Below are 6,000 nucleotides of genomic sequence, written 5' to 3'. Positions count from 1 at the left end.
CAAATGCTGTTCAAGTTTTTGGAAATGGTGATGCATATCTTAATCCATTTCCTTTCATTTACGCAGTCCATAAATCTGAAAATCCCTCAAGCACTTCCAATCAGGCATAAACTTGGAAATGTTTTTGAAAATCATTTTTCATTGCTTTTTTGAGGGGGTTTCCCTCTAAGGAAATAAGTGTATAATTCATGACACTGCTCTTGGGAGAGTCCACTGTTAGGAACTTTTCAACAAGTTTTCATGTGCAATGGAATGGGCGAACGAACAGTGAGTCAGGATTAAGGTGCATTGCAAAATTATGCAGAAGCCTGGGATTGGAGCGGCAAGAGGGGCTGTATATCAGGATTGAGGGTAATTGGCAGAGCCACTGGGTGAGAGAGGACTGGGAGAACTCAGGGTGCTGCATACCCAGACTGAGGGTAATGAGTTGAGAAATGGCGGGGTGAGATCCAGTCTTACAAAAACAGTAGGACTGCAGTCAGGACTGAGTTGCATTACTAGAGGCATAGGTTGGGAGCTCAGGACTGGAAGAACAGGGGATGCTGTTACTGGGAATGAGGTTCATAGACACAGCGGTGTGTGGGAGGGGCCAAGATTGGAATATTAAGGGGTTGTGGGTGGGGACTGGGGCCTTTTTACGACATTGACCTCCACAGACAGTAACCGGTACTTTTATTTTTCAGTACATTATTCTTACCCAAGGAATCACTTGTGTAGCCTAGATTTCTTGAGGCATTGGCATCACTTCCCTCATTACTGTGTTATTGTGCAAAAGAAAAACAATCGTAAATGGGCTGTTCACAGAATCAGGATTCTGATTGCAGTAAATCACTTCCCCACTTGCTAAAATCAAAATAGAATTATTTATCCCACCTCTGTCAGAACTAGAATGAGGAAATTTATCTGCAGGCAGAAGATGTCTGTCATTGTTGACACCAAAAGGAATTGTATTTGGAGACTGCTGGGGTTGTTTGTATATTTAGTTTAAGTGGCATTTTTGGGATGGAATCCCTGGAGAACCTCAGAGTTCTACAATCAGGCTAGGCATATATGGGGTCATTAAAATGTCTTTCATGTCCTCTGGTGATAACCACGCATGCACGTGTTTTCTTCAAAACTTGGGCAAACTTTCTGGGATTTTCCTTCATCCCCTCCTTTCTTAGTTTCAAAGAGAATTGGCCCATTTTCTTCAGGCCATAAACCTGAGTGAACCCACACCAGCAAATGCCCCTCAGTAGACGCAAAGAATGACATACTGAAAAATAGTGTCATTGATCACAACTGACTCCTTTTAGGTCTGGTCTACATTTAAAAGTTAGGCTGATCCAGCTGTCACTCAAGGATGTGAATAATCCACACCCCTGATCAACATAGTTAAGACAAGCTAACATCTGCTTGTTATGCCAGGCACTGCTGATCACAGCTGCCTGCAGGTTCTGGATACCAGGTGAGGAATAAAAACACACCCACACCAGTTAGGTACACTTATCTTTAATCACGGCTTACGCTCCAAACAGCCACAGGAGACTCTAGTGCGAGCTGCGAAGCGGGCTGCTGGGGGATTTTGCCTTGCAATCCAAGTGGATTCATGGCCGAGTCTCATTGCGCAGTTTACATTTCAAGCTTTTATATACAGCATACCATATCAACTCTAAGGTACAGCTAGCATTGGCAAATTTACAGCACATGACCTTGCTCCCTAACTTTCCTCCTCTTTTGGCACCACAAACAAATTCACACGGCCTTGCACAGCCTGTTTACCAGGCCAAGTAGTGCCGCTTATCAAACCGGTTCTGACCAGACCCATCAAGCCCCTATCTCTGTCCAACGCGTTACAAACATCTTCCGCAGCCTACACTGCTGTAGAAAGTGGCAGGTTGATTGAAGAATACTTCCATAGACCTACCTATTGCCTTTCAGGGAAGTGGATTACCTATACCAATAGGATAACCCCTCCCATCAGCATAGGTGGTGTCTACACTGAAGTGCTATGGTGGCGTAGCTACAGCACTGCAATCATGCTGCTGTAGTGTTCCACAAACCCTTAGTCTCCAGAGAGCTGCTATGACACTGCTAAAATGTGATATTATTTGGGGCCCTGGCAATAGAGGAGCCCAACATCAAGGCAATTTCCAAAAGAAAGTCAGGATTGACGTGCATTATGGTGAAGGCTGGGATTGTTATGGGAATGTACAGAAGTTAAGTGTCCAAATAACAATAAGTAGGATTTACATAAGAACAACCATACTTGGTCAGTCCAGTGGTCCATCTAGCCCAGTATCCTGTTTTCTGACAGTGGCAAATGCCAGTTGTTTCAGAAGGAATGAACAGAACAGGAAATCAGCAAGTGATCCATCCATTCCACAGGTTTACTGTGCGTTGCGTGAAGTACTTCCTTTTGTTTATTTTAAACATGCTGCTTCTTAATTTCATTGGGTGACTCTTATTTCTTGTGCTGTGTGGAAAAGTAAATAACATTTCCTTACTCACTTTCTCCATACCTGTTAAGGTTTTATAGAGCTCTATCATATTCCCCCTTACTTGTCTCTTTTCAAAGTTGAAAAGTCCCAGTCTTTTTAATCTATCCTCATAATGAAGCTGTTCCATACCCCTAATCATGTATGTAATCATGTATGTATTTAATCATGTATGTGCTGTAGTAAAGAGGTGTTGGATTTTGTCCTGCTCGTTTTGCTCTAAAAATAGCTGTGTAGCTGGGGTACCATGGGCAGGAGCTCAGGCTAGCCACCTGAGTACAAGCCTGCCCAGACCCCTTAGGTATGTATTTGGGTGGCTAGCCTGAATCACCACTGGTGCTACCCTGGCTACATTGCCATTTTCAGAACACTAGCTCAAGCAGAGGTAGTGCATGTCTGTCTGCCTGCACTAGGAAGCCCCCTTCCAGGTGCAGAGCACACATACCTCAGTTCCACTGTTCAGGCAACAGTTACTGTTAACTTAGAACACAGAACTGTGTATGAGGGATTCAAATTATTCTTTCCATTGTCTTGCCTTTGTCAATAGCTAATTTCATATGCATTCAGCTGCCTATTCACACAACTCAGTTAGGTCCCTCTGAAGTTTTCACTATCATTCCCAAGTCTTGACTATTCTAAATAAGTCTATGTCATTTGCAAATTTTGCCACCTCACTGTTCGCTCCCTTTACCAGATCATTAATAGTTTAAACACCCCCAGTCCTAATGTGGAACATTGTGTCAGCCCATATTTTGCCAGTTGCTGTGTTGAAATGGACTGTTTATTCTTACTCTTTGGCTCAGATCCTCAAAGGTATTTAGGCTCCTAACTTCCACTGAAATCAATGGACGTTAGGAGTCTAGGTAGCTCTGAGGATTTGGGCCTTTGTTTTCTGTTGCTTAACCAGTTTTTCATTCATGACAGCATTTTGCCTCGTATTCCATGACCACACAACTTCCTTAATAGCCTCATGCGAGGAACTCTGTCAAAAAAAGTCCAAATATATCATGTCATGTGGTTCTGCCATATTCACTCTTTTGTCAACACAATCAAGAAGTAGATCAATGAAAAATGATTTTCCTTAGTGGAATATGAATTTGTCAGTTCCTGTCATGACATGCTCATCTTGGTATTTTTTAATTCCATTTCATCATACTACTAGGGAGACACAAACTTTATGGCTTATATCGACTGAGCTGTAAACCAGGCCACCCTGCTTACCACCATTATGGCTGGGACCTTTACCATCCCTGTTCTGACTAGAATCTCATTGGTTCTGATAAAATTGGAAAAACCTGATTTCCACTAAAATCAGGTTTTACTGGTTTTCTTTCAGCAATATTAATAGGGGACAATGCATTTTACAAAGAGTTATGGGTTTTGGTTGGTTGGTTTATCTGGGTTCGTTTGTTTGCTTGCTTGTTTGTTTTCTGGATGTTTGTTCATTTTTGGGGAAGCCAGGAGGTGCAAAATATCTCAATCCTCATTTCTTCTCTAATTTTCAAACTGCAATCCCCCCTGCTAATCCAGTCCTGGCATAATAGCTCGCACCTCTGCTAATGCACCTCTGTCTTGATTGTTTTATGATATTCCAGCCCTATCTGAACCCCTGACTCTGCCAAGGCCCCTCAGTCATGATCTTCAGCCATTTTTGCTACTCCAATTCCATGTTTTTAGATATCTCCAAAAAACATCTTAATCCTGTTCCACTACATACTCCATTGCATTCTTCCTGGAAACTGCTTTTAAAGTTTCTAACCCTGGGTTCTCAAAATCCCAGTGTCAGGACTGACTCCATTCTTCTTTTCTCAGCAATTAATAAATAATTAAATAAACATAACAAAGTATGCCTTTTCAATAAACTTTTCCATGTTTGCTCCCAAAGCAGGGTAAGATTCAGATTTACGGATTGCATAAAACAGAGGAAAGGGATAAAGAGACGTTTCCACACTTCAAAGAATTTGAACCATGCTTTGAAGCTACTAGATAGGAATCAAACTATCTCCTGCTCCCATGTGACTTAAAGGGCATTTTAATGATGCTTTTTGTGCCTGACCTGAGATTGAAAGCTCTACGGGATTCTGTCTCCAAATGTCAGCAGATGAAATAAATACGCCTTGCCTCTAATTACCTCTTTTGAATCCAAGAAAGATGTGTCTCTTGCAACAGGTAACTTTAACATTACGGGACAAAGACTAAGGGGAGTAAAAGAAATGCTTTATTTTCTTCGACTACCTGGGAAATACTATCAGATCCATTCTTGCTACTGAGAAAAAGATTTTTTTTCTGTTCTCAAAATGTTGACTCTATTACCACCAAAATGTTGTCTTGATCATCTCTCGCTGTATAATTTGCAGTAAAATGGGATAAAAAGCCTAAAATACCTTGAATGTTGCATGTGATTTTTTGGGGTCATATATGGGGCTAGACCCTCAACTGTACTGAGGATCTGGCCTAATGTGCTTTAATGAGCTCAGTTATGGTATACTCCCTGCAAATGAAAAATGAAAACGGTTAAATAAAAATACCGCTCCTTTGCCAGGAATCAAGTTTTAAGGATTTTTTTGTAAAAATGCCGTTCATGCTTTTGAACAGCAAATGTTTTCATTTTATACTTCTTAGGGTGGGTTTTCTGCTGGTGAAATATTCTAGATTGACAGCCCTAGAGAGAGAAGATCTCTCGACGCACAAAAAAGGCACAGTAGAGAATGGACAGTACTGGCTTTCCCAACCTACCATTCTCTGCTCCTGTGGAAAGTCTCTCAGGTTCAGGGTGGATACACCCTGATAATGTAATGAAAATAAATATCTCTTGTATATTTCAGATTTTCTTATTAGCTTGAAGTGGAAAAACAAGTATATTTTGACCCACTTTGATTCTAAGAAAAAGTGTCCCTGGATGTTGTCTGACCGGCACTTCCTGCTACTGGGGAAGTTCATTGTGGTGTTCCAGGTGGCTATCAGGTGTGTATTCTCTATGAAACTGCTTAATGTCTCTGCTTTCAAAATATCTTCTGAGAAAGAAATGATGGTCCTTGCACTTTCTCCACTCACCCTGGTAAATGACAGAGATTAACAGAGCTACAAAGTATGTCTACACTGCGGGGGAAAAAAACCCTGTGGCAGTCTCAGAGGCCAGGTCAGTTGACTCTAGCTCACGGGGCTTGTGCTACAGGGCAAAAAATAGTTGCGTAGACATTTGGGTTCAGGCTGGAGCCCGGGCTCTGACACCTGGGAAGGGGGGAGAGTGATCAGATACTGCCATAGTGAGCATGAGAGAGAGAGAAAGAGATGTTTTCTTTGTATCACTATTCAGTGATACAGTGTTTTTCTCTTGAATGGCAATCTTTTCCAAACCCACTTGTGGCTTCTGCTTTCCCACTGAGTTACACCAGTTTCATGCTGGTGCAAGGGGCCAGAATGGGCATGAGGGTTTCAACAATGTTTTAAATGCAGCCTCCCTTTGCTTAATTCTGCTGTTCATTCCCATCGCCTTTATTTATATAAACGTCCCCTTTGTGAA

Source organism: Emydura macquarii, unplaced genomic scaffold, assembly GCF_026122565.2.
Source record: "Emydura macquarii macquarii isolate MOO-44397 ecotype Brisbane River unplaced genomic scaffold, CSIRO-AGI_Emac_v2 contig_1305, whole genome shotgun sequence".
NCBI classification, from domain to species: Eukaryota; Metazoa; Chordata; order Testudines; family Chelidae; genus Emydura; species Emydura macquarii.
Note: the sequence above shows the minus strand (reverse complement) of the source record.